This window comes from Capricornis sumatraensis, chromosome 22 (genome assembly GCF_032405125.1).
Source record: "Capricornis sumatraensis isolate serow.1 chromosome 22, serow.2, whole genome shotgun sequence".
NCBI classification, from domain to species: domain Eukaryota; kingdom Metazoa; phylum Chordata; class Mammalia; order Artiodactyla; family Bovidae; genus Capricornis; species Capricornis sumatraensis.
Genome location: NC_091090.1, coordinates 29,236,867 through 29,251,734, shown reverse-complemented (window position 1 = coordinate 29,251,734; position 14,868 = coordinate 29,236,867). Strand labels below are relative to the sequence as shown.

General features: G+C 43.9%; 1 non-coding gene and 1 pseudogene across 1 annotated transcript; both read right to left on the bottom strand.

Moving 5' to 3' along the window:
- Positions 1–2,666: 2,666 nt before the first annotated feature.
- Positions 2,667–2,739, bottom strand: TRNAE-UUC (transfer RNA glutamic acid (anticodon UUC)). Its single transcript has one exon. It is a non-coding gene; the product is annotated as a tRNA-Glu (tRNA).
- A 5,449-nt stretch (positions 2,740–8,188) lies between these two features.
- On the bottom strand, positions 8,189–8,721 carry LOC138097933 (ferritin light chain pseudogene; annotated as a pseudogene).
- Positions 8,722–14,868: the final 6,147 nt, after the last annotated feature.

Here is a 14,868-nt window from a genome sequence, read left to right as displayed (position 1 = left end):
CTTCTATGAGATCAATGATTGTCATAGTGTAACTCTAGCAATGGGAAGAGATGACATGAGGGAACCCCTTCCTAGAACTATAATGGAATGTAAGGCAGGTGATCCAGAGGCTTCCTAGTCCAGTAATAGTACATTGAGTGGTCCATCAACCAAATCCTCACCTGACCACCTGGAAGTGAGCATCCCCAATGCATGGACAAAATGGTCACGAAATGCCTCCCAAACACGGAAATTAAGAGGTACACCCCAAAAGGAACTCAGGATGAGGTATTTTGTGCTGCAGGAAAACTGAGAACCGGCTCTCAGGTTGTTAGATATTTTCAGGGAAAAAATTTTATGAATCCAGCTTCCTGCTCTTCCCTGACTTAGAGGAGCACTAAAACCATCAACTGAGATACCTATTCCTCAAACAGGCTTCCCTGTTTGCTCAGACAGAAAAGAATATGCCTGCGATGCAGGAGACCCAGGTTTGATCCCTGGGTGGGGAAGATCCCCTGGAGAAGGGAATGGCAACCCATGCCAGTTGCCTTGGAAATCCCATGGACAGAGGATCCTGTCGGGATACAGTCCATGGAGTTGCAAAAAGTCAGACGTGACTGAGCGGCTGTCACTTTCATTCCTTGAAAATAGCAGTAACTCTACCAAGGTATATGCTTGATTGCACACACCCCCTTCTCCAAAATCACATCTAGACTGGCCTCCCCCTTACCTCTTTGGAACAGTTCTCAGAATTCTCTGAGAGACTGTCTCCTAGTTGTAATCCTCAAATTATAATCCCCAAATTGGCTCAAATAAATGTTTCCCTTTCTTAGGTTGATTATGAATTAATTTTTTTTGGTGGACAGAGCTGTTGAAATAGGACTTTTAGGAACTATATTTTTTAAGGAAGTGTGGTAAAACGTCCTTGCATATTTTCACCAGACTTCAGGAAAGACATAAATCAGTTTTCAAGGTCTGGGGCATCAGACTGATGTTTCTTTTTTAGTGTGGGTGCCACTTCTGCTTCTGCAAACAGAACTTCTCAGGCCTCCATGTTTTTGTTCAGGTCACACAGGTTTGCCTGCTTGTCTGGCTATGGAGCAGCCTGGCATCCACACCCAACACACCCGTTTTGGGTCTGGGTTGGGTAGGTTGGGGACAGATGAGTCATGCCAGGCTAATTGACACCCTATCGCAGTTTCACTGACCAAGCCACTCTTGAGTTTCTATTTGTTTTGTGGGAGGTCTGGACCATTCTTCAGGTGGGGGAAACTTCCCCAGGACAAACCATAGAGTCTCTGGACAAAAGGATGTCATCATTTTTCTCTTGAGCATTTTTTTAAATGATTTGATTTTTTCTTTAACAACTAAAAGACAATTATAGCAACTTCAAAACCGTGGCAGTGGACATTGTGATGTGCTGCCCAAATCGAGCTCGTCATTTATGCCTCCTCCTCCAGCTGCTTGGAGAGGGAGGGTGGGTGACTGGCAGATCCCACTGAAGTCCCCCCTCCCTCCGATCACCCTCTGCTGAAGTGAGCAGCTTCATCCAAATAGATGTCGTCTTCTGAGGGACAGCCCATATCCAAAGCCTGGCCAGTGTCTGGATTTGAGGACAGCTCTGTCAGGACCCTCACGGAATCTGCGGAGGCCTCTACAGTGACAGCCTCACAGTCAGACTTCTTTCTCTGTTCAATCCCGCCTCTTCACACCCCTACAGATGTTGCTACAAGGGCATCCTCCAATAAGCTTCCTGTATGCTGATCTCCACTGCAGAGTCTGCCTCTCAGGGAAACCTGGCTTGTGGTGGTAAGAGTGGGTGCAAGAAAGCAGATGCTAAAGCTGGGTCACCCACCAGCTGGCTAGAAATAAGGAGCCCATGGTGGGTGGTTGGCGAGCATGGATAAAGCCAGGCGTGCAGCAATAGCAGGAGTGGTGATGTTTTCTGGGAGGGCATGCCTTTAGAAGGGCATGCTTTGGCCGAGGTGATGGAACCAGTATTTGAGAAGCAGGAGCAAGTTAATAATTATAAGGGTAATGGTATCAAACAGCTGTTCCTGGGGGCAATGGAAGTTCTGGAGAAAGACAAGGAAAGGCTGAGCGTAATGAATGAGCAACTAAAGGCTAAACAGAAAAGTCAGAGGGCCTCCTTGGCAGGGTACAGTGGAACGGGCGCATATCCCATAGTTGGAGGGTAGATGAAGCCGAAACTCAGGTTCAATATTTAAGCATAAGAGTAACAGGCTCCAGAAAAGTTGAATTCCCCTTGGCAAGTCTGCTACACCTAAATTCAAGCTACAATTGGGACAGCCTGAGGCCTGGAAACAAGGGATGTGTATCTTTGCAGTGCAATGAAAGTCCTCATTCTGGAGGTCTCTGCCTTGCAGGACAACATGTGTCCCCAGCAGGTTCCGCCACTTTTGCCTTACTGACACTAGACCCATCATAACCCATTATAGCCAATAACATAACCCATTAAGTCAAAACAAGTACCATCAGGGATACACTTGGGTCTGCTAAGGAGAAAAGAGACTGTTCCTTGAAGGAGCTGTGGATCCTGGCTGATTTGTACCAGCAGATCATTGAGAGGTCAATGGGAAGCAGAATATAAAGTTGTTAATTAATATGGGAGCATTCTTTCTTTCTTTTTTTCCCTTGGCTGCCCTGCACAGTCTGTGGGATCTTAGTTCCCCAAACAGGGATTAAACCTGGGTCCTCGGCAGTGAAAGTGCAGAGTCCTAACCACTGGGCCATCAGGGAACTCCCCAGCCAATAGGACTGTTAGAACCCCTCAGAACATACCACTCAGATGTCTCCTTGGCACTTTGAAAAGTGATGCCCACACTCAATGAGCAATAAATGCTGGAACTTCTTTTTTAGGCAGTGGAAAAAGGAACCAAATATCTCATAGAAGGGGGTATACTTGAGTGGATTTATTAGATGAGGTGGGAAATTGAACCAGGTTTACCATGTGAGGGCCAAGAAGACATTTACCAAAGTAGCAAGGCAGGATATGGTAAGAGGGATATAAGATTCATTGAGAAATGCACTGGGGGCTCTCCTTTATGGTCCAGAGCTCATGGTGAGAGATGTCATTATAAAACTGAGCTCCTTGATGGGAATGATAACAGCCTGAAATATATGAGGTCATGAGAGTGCCTTAACCATTAGAAACAAAGTACATTCAGCTGTTGCAGTGAGAGGCAAAGCTGGAGAGGCAGCGAGAAGGGCCTGACCTACAGAAAGCTGTTGTTGCTGTTGAGTCCCTCAGTCATGTCTGACTCTTGGCTACCTCCATGGGCTGCAGCACACCAGGCTTGCCGGTCTTTCACCTTCTCCTGGAGCTTGCCCAAACTCATGTCCATTGAGTCAGTGATGTTATCCAACCATCTCATCCTCTGTTGTCCCCTTCTCCTCCTGCCTTCAGTCTTTCTCAGCATCAGGGTCTTTTCCAGTGAGGCCATCAGGTGGCCAAAGTATGGCGCTTTAGCTTCAGCATCAGTCCTTCCAATGGATACTCAGGGTTGATATCCTTTAGGATTGTCTTGTTTGATCTCCTTGCTGTCCAAGGAACTCCCAAGAGTCTTCTCCAACACCACAGTTCAGAAACATCAATTCTTTGGCGCTCAGCCTTCTTTATGGTCCAACTCTCATATCCATACATGGTTACTGGAAAAACCATAGCTTTGACTATATGGACCTTTGCCCACACAGAAAGCTGTGGAGATGGTTAACAGAACAGATCATCCTTATGGGCAAGATAAATGGGTAACAACGAAAGAACTGTTCAATCTATCCAATCAAAATAATCAAGGATGAATGATCAATAGGCTAAAGGCAGCTTCCCCAGTACAAACTCATGATCCCTCCCGCATGCAGTTTCTATATCTGAGTCAGTTTTCACTCCCAGAACTCTTAGCTAAACCACAGAAGATATCTCACATTAAGGAGACAGAATGACTCAGTCACTTGATATCAGCCAGCCTCTTTGTTGTGCCTCAACTGTTGGCACAACAAAGTAGCCGCAGTTGGAGGGATGGAAGGCAGGTATTGGCTCAACAGTCCCAGCTCACACTCAGCAAGCCTGCTCTAGCTGCAGCTGCTACCAAAGACCAGCAATATGTCTCTGGTACAGCACCACCTCTTGAAGAAGACCCAGCTTAACTTCACTAAACTCCTACTCCAGAAGGGGCAATAATTCATCTTGATTGGAATCAACAAATAGTACATGGGATGGATTTGGCTGTTGGGGTTAGCAGGTATAAGCTATTATATAGAGAATGGATAAACAAAATCCTACTGGGTAGCACAGGGAACTATATTAAATATCCTGTGATAAACTATAATGGAAAAGAATATAAAAAAGAATGTATATATATATGTATAACTGAATCACTGTGCTGTACAGTAGAAATTAACACAACATTATAAATCAACTACACTTCAATTCAGTAAAGGACAGAAATGGTATGGACCTAACAGAAGCAGAAGATATTAACAGGTGGCAAGAATACATAGAAGAACTGTACAAAGAAGATCTTCATGACCAAGATAATCACGATGGTGTGATCACTCACCTAGAGCCAGACATCCTGGAATGTGAAGTCAAGTGGGTCTTAGAAAGCATCAGTACGAACAAAGCTAGAGGAAGTGATGGAATTTCAGTTGAGCTATTTCAAATCCTGAAAGATGATACTGTGAAAGTGCTGCACTCAATATGCCAGCAAATTTGGAAAACTCAGCAGTGGCCACAGGACTGGAAAAGGTCCGTTTTCATTCCAATCCCAAAGAAAGGCAATGTGAAAGAATGCTCAAACTACCACACAATTGCCCTCATCTCCCACGCTAGTAAAGTAATGCTCAAAATTCTCCAAGCCAGGCTTCAGCAATATGTGAATTTCCAGATGTTCAAGCTGGTTTTAGAAAAGGCAGAGGAACCAGAGATCAAATTGCCAACATCCGCTGAATCATCAAAAAAGCAAGAGAGTTCAAGAGAAACATCTATTTCTTCTTTATTGACTATGCCAAAGCCTTTGACTGTGTGGGTCACAATAAACTGTGGAAAATTCTGAAAGAGATGGGAATACCAGACCGCCTGACCTGCCTCTTGAGAAACTTACATGTGGGTCAGGAAGCAACAGTTAGAACTGGACATGGAACAACAGACTGGTTCCAAATAGGAAAAGGAGTACGTCAAGGCTGTATATTGTCACCCTGCTTATTTAAAAGTACATCATGAGAACGCTGGGCTGGAAGAAGCACAGCTGGAATCAAGATTGCCAGTAGAAATATCAATAACCTCAGATATGCAGATGACACCACCTTTATGGCAGAAAGTGAAGAGGAACTAAAAAGCCTCTTGATGAAAGTGAAACAGTAGAGTGAAAATGTCTGCTTAAAGCTCAGCATTCAGAAAACAAAGATCATGGCATCCGGTCCCATCACTTCACGGCAAATAGATGGGGAAACAGTGGAAACAGTGTCAGACTTTATTCTTTGGGGCTCCAAAATCACTGCAGATGGTGATTGCAGCCATGAAATTAAAAAACGCTTACTCCTTGGAAGGAAAGCTATGACCAACCTAGACAGCATATTGAAAAGCAGAGATATTACTTTGCCAACAAAGGTCCATCTAGTCAAGGCTATAGTTTTTCCAGTAGTCATATATGGATGTGAAAGTTGGACTGCGAAGAAAGCTGAATGCTGAAGAATTGATGCTTTTGAACTGTGGTGTTGGAGAAGACTCTTGAGAGTCCCTTGGACTGCAAGGAGATCCAACCAGTCCATTCTGAAGGAGATCAGTCCTGGGTTTTCTTTGGAAGGACTGATGCTAAAGCTGAAGCTCCAGTACTTTGGCCACCTCATGCGAAGAGTTGACTCATTGGAAAAGACTCTGATGTTGGGAGCGATTGGGGGCAGGAGGAGAAGGGGACGACAGAGGATGAGATGGCTGGATGGCATCACCGACTTGATGGACAAAAGTTTGGGTGAACTCTGGTAGCTGGTGATGGACAGGGAGGCCTGGTATGCTGCAATTCATGGGGTTGCAAAGAGTTGGACACGACTGAGCGAGTGAACTGAAGTGAACTGATACTTCAATTTAAAAAGAAAAAATTTTTTTTAATCCATACATCCTACCTCTTGAGTTTGCCTTTCCTATTTATAGGACCTGTTGCCCTGAAACAAATAGACTGCTAGATATTTCTCCAGCAAAGATGTGTTGATTCAGATCAGCAGAGAATTGCACTTTGGGGTCTGCATGGCAAGCCACATGTAAGTCCCAGAACAGCAAGGGAAGGAGACCCCTTTTATAGAGGGGGAAAGGAAGTCAGGAGGACTGTAGTTTTGTTTTTTTTTTTTAAAGAAGAGTCTGAGGCTTTTCATTGGCTGAGTCCTTGCAGGGAAAAAGGCCTGTCTTCCTCCTGTTGGGCTCTGGTATCGTAGCTGGGCATGAGAGCTCCCTCTTCTGGTCTCCCAACTCTACTTCATTGAGGTTCTTTAATAATTTGCGGGGGGCTTCCCTGGTGGCTCAGTTGATAAAGAATCTGCCAGCAATGCAGGAGATCTGAGTTTGATCCCTGGGTTAGGAAGATCCCCTGGAGGAGTCATGGCAACCCACTCCAGTATTCTTGCTTGGAGAATCCCCACGAACAGAGGAGCCTGGTGTGCTGCAGTACAAGGGGTTGCAAAGAGTCGGGTACGACTGGGCGACTAAGCACACACACAATAATTTTTTACAGGCCTCAGCACCATTTTTCAAGGGCTTACAAAGTGTTTGATCTACTAAAAGGAGATCCTGCAAAAGATCACATTTGAGTAAGGGACATACTTTGTAGCAAACAAAGTGTGGTAGTGGGTACCTGACCATGGGGTCGTAGCCCTATTCTGAACTGCACCACACAGAACAATGGAATAGTTGTGATAGAACTGAGAGGCTGGCTGGGAGGAGGTACCTTAGAGTATATTCCCTAAACCCACCACCATTCTATGGTGTGGTGTTCCTGACAGATAGAATACATGCGTCTGAACCAAGGCCCTGCCTCCCCACACATCCAGAGACCCACTGGGAGAATTCTTTTCTCCTGTTCCTGAAACTCTGGGCTCTGAGGGCTTACAGATCTTGGCTCCTAGGAAGAGGATGTTCCACAGGGTGCACAGCAGGAATCCCATTCAAGTTTTGTCTACTGCCCAGTGCCTTCAGCTTCCTCATACCAAGAAATGAGTAAACTTGGAAAGAAGTCACCTGCTCAAACAGGTAAAGGATCATCCTGAGGTAGGCCTGTTTTCTGTAACTGCAGAACAACCCAAATGAATTTTTTGGCCAACCCAATACAGTGGGGGCATGGGAGACTGTATTTGATCCCAGATAATCTACTTGGTACTCCCTTGCAGCAGCCTTAGCCTGAGAAGGGCAAAGTGACCAGGAGCTCAGACTCCTAAGGCTTAAAAGTCCTGGCCATCCAGCTTAGGAAAGCCACCTAGACCAGCAAAAGTGCCCAGGGACACCAACGTGGACAATATTGATAGAAGGTGGAGATAAACGACTACTGAGTGGGTCTCAAGACCAGCTGCAGCAGTGGAGACTCTAGTTTTCCCCACTAACCTTTCTCTTAGAAGTTTCCCTTGAGGAAAGATGCCCACCAGCATGAAAAGAGCTGCCTCATCCAAAGCCACTGCAACTTCCCAGGAAAGTTCCTCCTGGAATTCCACTCCGCCTCAGTCCAACTCCCCCTTGGATGCTGATCCCAAGAGATTAAGAGGTAAAAAAACCTCTTACATTCAAATTTCCATCTCTCTCTCTTTCATATATATATTTGTTATTGTTTGCTATCTTTGAGTACATGTAATTTTGTGTTTCTTATTTTTTAACTAAACATTATGTCATAAAGTACTCTTTTCACATATTATTACAGATTACTCCTAATTACAATTTTAATGTCAGTAGAACATTCCCTTCATTTGCGGTAGCATAATTTTTTTTAATTTTTTTGGCCACATCACATGGCATGTGGGATCTTAGTGCCCTGTCCAGGGATCAAACTTGTGCCCTCTGCAGGGGAAGTGCAGAATCTTTTTTTTTCTTGGCGACTAAAAGCTTTATTGTTTCCATTTGGTCCAAGGCTTGGGAGAGGGCTCCAGGGTGTTAAAAAGTTGCCTAGTGGCTGCAGAGAGGGGCTTCAGGCAGAAGCCCTGACATTAGTAGGGCCCCTCAAAGCCCACTGGGCTCCAGAGGCTCCTCGTTGTGCTTGAGGGTGAGCCTTTCGAAGAGATATTCGCCCAGCCCAGCCTAGGGACTAGCCAGCTTTCAAGGTTGATCAGGTGGTCACCCATCTTCTTGATGAATTTCACCTCCTCATCTAGGAAGTCGTTCTCCAGGAAGTCACAGAAGTAGGGGTCTCCTCAGGCAGAACCCAGGCCACGTAGATCCAAAGGGGCCTGGTACAGGTTTCTCTCCAGGAGAAGGGTGGCTTCCATAGCATCCTGGGTTTTACCCCACTCATCTTAAGATGGTTTCTGCATGTTCAGGAAAAGGGCCCTGCCACCATGCTGGTTTTGCATTTTCAAGAGGTGATCGTGCTCCCCCTTGGCCAATTCGAGGAAAAAGTGGCCCCTACCCTCCAGAGCCACATCGTTGAGGTTGAAAGAGAAGCCCAGAGATGAGTAGGTGTAGGAGGCCAGCAGATGCATAGAGATGGTGGCCTGCATCTCAGTGAAATAATTCTGACAAATCTGGGAGCCCATGGTTGATTGGTGATAAGCTGTTTAGCTTAAAAAAACAAATGGTGTTGGCTGGACCCGGTGATCACAGACAGCTGAGGGGCTGATTCTGAAGGTTGCTACTGGGAAAAAGGTTGGAGGGTGGTCGGAAGCTGGAGCAAGAGGCGACCCTGGATCTGTTTGCTGGGACCTTGGAGTGAATGCACTGCTGAAAGTGTGGAATCTTAACCAGTGGACTTCCAGGGAAGTCTCTGTAGCATAATTTTTTAAAACCATCTTGTATTGTTAGGCACTTAGATTTATTTATATTATATAGTGGACTGTAGACTACCAGACTTCTCCGTCCATGAGATTCTCCAGGCAAGAATACTGGAGTGGGTTACCATTTCCTTCTCCAGGGGATCTTCCCGACCCAGGGATCGAACCCGGGTCTCCCAGATTGGAGGCAGACGCTTTAACTTCTGAGCCACAGGGAAGCTCCATTATATAGTATGCTGCTGCTAAGTCACTTCAGTCGTGTCCGACTCTGTGTGACCCCATAGATGGCAGCCCACTAGGCTCCCCCGTCCCTGGGATTCTCCAGGCAAGAACACTGGAGTGGGTTGCCATTTCCTTCTCCAATGCATGAAAGCGAAAAGTGAAAGGGAAGTCGCTCAGTCGTGTCCGACCCTCAGCGACCCCATGGACTGCAGCCTTCCAGGCTCCTCCGTCCATGGCATTTTCCAGGCAGGAGTACTGGAGTGGGGTGCCATTGCCTTCTCCCCATTATATAGTATATCTTCCATAAAATCAGTATCTTCCTTCAGATGTTTGTCTTCTTCAATTGATTTAAATCGTGTGTATTCAAGTGATCCAGTGGGAGGGTGTGAACCGTATCTTGGGGGCCTGTGGTATCTGTTAGCAAACTGCTTTCTCCAAAATGATAGCAATCTATCTTGCTGCATCAAGGAGGATTTCAGCGTAATCCTCCCGTCATTCAAAATGATCACTATAGACTTTGTTGGTAGTATCATTAATGTAAAACAGTACCTCATTACCATATTACTTTGTTCTTGGTATCTTTTTGGAAAATCATAACTGAAGTTAAATTTATTGTTATTTGAATTTCCTCTTGTGTATGAATGTTCCTGGGATTATTGACATTTTTATAAATTGGAAGGCACACTCTCACCTCTGTCACCAAATTAGTGAATGGGTTTCTGATGAGTAAAATTCAAGTAGAAGCAAAGTCCTAATCTATTGCAAAGTGCACTGGACTTGGAGTCAGTGGATGCTGCTTTGAGTTCTGAGTCAGTTATGACTTGTGTTATGTTGAGAATGTTTTAGACCATCAATAAAATGGAGAGACACCAAAGCATGCCAGGCCCTATTTTGATTCTTCCCCCCACCCCGCCCCCAGCTTTTTTTGCAAAGAAGGTTGGAAATGACAGAAAACAAAAATAGGAATTATTCAGAAGTATTTCAGTCCCTTGTTTTGCTCTACAAAATGCTGTATCAAGCAATATTCAGGGGACTTGCCTGGTGGTCCAGTGGTTAAGATTCCATGCTCCCAATGCAGGGGGCGTGCGTTCAGTCCTTGGTCAGGGAACTAAGATCCTACATGCCCCACAGGGCAGGCAAAAAAAAAAAGTAACACCCAGAAGTACCTACCTTATTCTGCCCTCCACCTGAAGGTGGAATCCTCAATTGTCTACATAGTTCAGGGCACTGGGACTGGCCAGCACAGTAATATCAGTTTAAGCAGATGGTGTTTGATGATAGAGGGGTTGGTGGGCATCTGAAGTGGAAATTTTGTTGGCAAAACAGAGAACCAGGCCAAGATGGGAAGGAGCTGTCACTTAAAAACATTATTTTATGTTTCATGGTCTCAAAAATTTAAGGCAAATAAGGCTGTTTGACAAACTGACATTAATGCCAATTGACATTAACAGACACTTTGCAAATGACAGTTATTTTAGTCTATTTAGGATTATATTATTAGTTTTTCTTTAATTTTTCAACAAACATTATTAAAGCACTAAGCTAAGTGCTAGAAATATAAAAAGGAATAAAACAGTTCCAGCCCTCAAGGAAGATCATAACTTAACAATGGAAACCACCACTTAAAAGATTATAACTACAGGTAATTCCCTGGCAGTCCAATTGTTAGGACTCAGCACTTTCAATGCAGCTGTCCTGGGTTCAATCCCTGGTCAGGGAACTAAGATCCCACAAGCTGAGCAATGTGGCCAAAAAAAGAGTAACTACAATAAGGCTTCCCAGGTGGCACAGTGGTAAAGAATCCACCTGCCAATGCAGGAGACTTAAGAGACATAGGTTCGATTTCTGGGTGGGGAAGATCCTCTGGAGTAGGAAATGGCAACCCACTCCAGTATTCTTGCTGAAAAATTCCACGGATAGAGGAGCCTGGGAGACTACAGTCCATGGGGTCGCAGAGAGTTGGACATGACTGAGTGACTGAGCACACACACTCTACAAGACAGTGTAATAACCACATCCATCAAAATATACTTGATGACTTTCTTCTCTTGTTTTGAGTTATATGTGTTAGACTTCTAGTGTTCTAAAATATCTTGTACTTTTAAATACTAATCAAAGAAATTTGAGGCTGGAAACTTGGAAAAGAGGCCAAGATATCATGATCCGAAAGGGTGGGAGATAAATAGAGGCCTCTAAGATAGTGGTCATTTGGTATTAATAATTTCATTCCAGTTGATCCTTGAACAGTGTGGGTACCTACCCTCCCGCAGTCAAAAAGCTGCATATAATTTACAGCTGACTCTCTGCATTCATGGATTCAATCAACGTCGGATTGTGTAGGACTGTAGCATTTACTATTGAGAAAAAAAATCCATGTATACATGGATGCACACATGGGTTCAAACTCATGTTGTTCAAAAGTCAACTGTGTTCTGTGATGTTCCAGTAAAAACACAGAGACTTTCCAGTGAGCCATGCTAAAAATTACACTCCGAGGGCACTGCCATGGGACTAACAGGTAAGAGAGAGAGGTGTGGAAAGAATTGGAGGGTATTGAGAGACTTCAGTCCTTGTTAGTAAAAATGCTAAGAAGGAAAGAAAAACTGGGTTCCCACAAGAAAAGAGCAAAGCAAGGCATGGTGGTTCCATCACAGACTGGATTCTAATTCCAGGCTCTCTTTTTCTCTATTTATGTGTTTGTCCTTGAAGAAGTTGCACAACCTTTCAGATCTTCAGTTTCCTCATTTGTAAAACAGAGATGTAGCAGAGCCCTCTGCACAGAATTCTCATGAGGATAAAAGGATAGAAAGGATCTAAGTGCTTGGCCCAATCCCAGGCACATAGTGTCTGCTCAATAAGAGCTGGGATTTTGTGTTACCATTATTTTTCTCTCTTATCTTACAAGTAGCAAGATGGTGTAACAGGGAACATTGGTGGGGCATTTCCTCTTTCACTGCAGCAAATAACAGTGAAACCACACTTTCAGGTCATATTGATAGTCCTCGGAGATGTCCTGAGAAAATGTCGTTAGACCCCAACGGTGTCCTGGACTCAGGTGTCCAAAGACCAACTATTACTATTTCTCACCCTGTCTCTCTAACCTGCAGCCAGCAGAAGTGAAGGCATCTTGGTGACTTACAGCAACCATCTGCAGAGGGGACAAAGGTGCTTTCTGTTCTGGTGGGAGGAAGAAATAATGAGCTGTTTTGTATTGCAACCCTCACAGTCAGAATGTCAGGACTGGCTGCTTGCCCTGAGCCTGAACGACCGCCAATAACCCATTTTAATGGATTTAATCCCTCAAATTCTTAACAGTGGCTTCAAAATGATTGTGAGAGTTTGGGGGGCAACTTTTGAGTTTTAAATATGCACAAATAAATTAGGTGGCTATTTAACATTAGGCTTGTAGTCTGTATTTGTAATACAACTGGATTATGCATTATTTACAGTGCCTTGTGGACTCAATTTTATAAGATTTATGAGATGGTGGATGTGTTTGTACTTGAGTTAAATTAAAAATAGTGGTTGTCATCTATCATGTAAACTTAATTTAAACCTCAAGGCCACACTTTCCCATTTTTATAGCCAAGGGTGTCTTTATCCTTCAAGATCATACTTCGGTCACCAAATTGCATCCTGGCTTAACCAGTACATTTTCAATAGGTATCCACAGGAATCTAAACATCATCATGGATGTCTGTTCTGCAATGTGGTTTTTATACTCTGGAAAATTCTATGACCTTTCCAATATTAAAAAGAAAAAAATCTTGTTTGTGCTTAAATTAGCCAGAATTGACTTCTGTTGCTTACTGCAGAGAATCCTGACTGATAATATAGGTTTCATTGATCATTTTTCATGTAAAATGTGAGGAGTGTTAATTAAACATTACTAACCCTAAATAGAGTATTAAAGTGTTAAGTAGTGAAAGTGTTAGTCACTCAGTCATGTGTGACTTGTGGGACCCCCATGGACTGTAGCCCACCAGGCTCCTCTTTCCATGAAATCTCCAGGCAAGAATACCAGAATGGGTTGCCATTTCCTTCTCTAGGGGGTCTTCCCAACCCAGAGATCAAACCTGGGTCTCCCACATTGCAGGCAGATTCTTTACCATCTGAGCCATGAGGGAGGCCCCAAAATATTAAGTAGGTAGTCCAATTATCTTTCTTGCAAATAATTACCACAGAAATTACTGCACATTTAAAAATGAAATTAGGCCACTTTTCATTGTTCTTTTTCTATTTTCTTTCAAAGAAATCTATTGTTACAACCCAACTTCAGTGGACAATGGGAAGGGCAGGAGGCTGGGAGCTGAGAGATGGACAGGCTGAAATGCAAGCCTTTGAATGAGGTCAGGTTTGGAAAAGGAAGGTAAGAATGCAGCAATTGTCTGAGTCTGTTCGGACTGTTTCAGAACAAAATATACAGACTGAGACTTAACAGACTGAGAATTAATCAACAGACATTTATTTCTCACATTCTAAAGACTAGGAACTCCAAGATCAAGGTGTTAGCAAAGGTAGGCTTCATTCTGAGGCAGGCCTCCTTTCTTGATTTTTGACTTGTAGGTGACCACCATCTTGCTGAGTGCTCACAGAACCTTTTCTTTGTGTGCGTGGGATGGGGACAAGGATGAGGGAGGTGGGGAGGGCTCTTTTGTGCCTTTCCTTTTTCTTACAATGATTTTTAAAAATATTTATTTTATTTGGCTGAATTGAGTCTTGGTTGTGGCACTTCTGATCTTTGTTGTGGCATCCAGAATCTTTAGTTGCAGTATGTGGGATCAAATTCTCTGATCCAGGTTCCTTGCATTGGGAGTTTGGAATCTTAGCCGCTGGACCACCAGGGAAGTCTTCTTATAAGGGTGCTAATCCTACTGTGAAGGGCCCCACTCTCATGACTTCATCTAAACCTAAATACCTCCTGAAGGCCCATCCTCAAATACTATCATATTGGAGGTTAAAGCTTCAACATACAAATTTTGGGATGGCATCATTCAGTCCATAGCAAAAGTTATACAGAAAAGGGGAACAAGACTTGAAAAAAATAAACACTTTTTTTTAAAGTAGTAAAATAGTGTAGAAAAGAGAAAGGACTTCAGATTCAGACAGAATTGGGCTGAATCCCATTTAACTAACTGTGTGACCTTGGACAAGTTAGTTAACATCTCTAAGCCTCAGTTTTCACAGCTGTCAAATGAAGATAATTGAGCATTCATTACAGAAATGTAGTAAGAATTAATGAGATAGAGGTTTAAAGTACCTGGACCAAAGAAAAGGGCTTTTCCAAGTTTTGACAGAGCATAGCAGGGACAGGTATGTTGCTTAGGTGCAGAAGTTGTGATGGTAATGGGTGATGGAGTTTAATGCTGAAATCTGCTGTTCCATGAGCACTGGTCTCATTAAGTGGGAGGGAGGACTGGGCAACTTCTCCAGGACCTTCCAATTCTGAAATCCCATGAATTCACATGTATTCACACACTGATGAGGAAGCAGATATATTCATCTCATCTGTTTTGTTGTTACTATCGATTTGTGCTCAGTTCAGTTCAGTTTAGTTGCTCAGTCGTGTCCAACTCTTTGCGACCCCATGAATCACAGCATGCCAGTCCTCCCTGTCCATCACCAACTCCCGGAGTTCACTCAGACTCACGTCCATCGAGTCAGTGATGTCATCCAGCCATCTCATCCTCG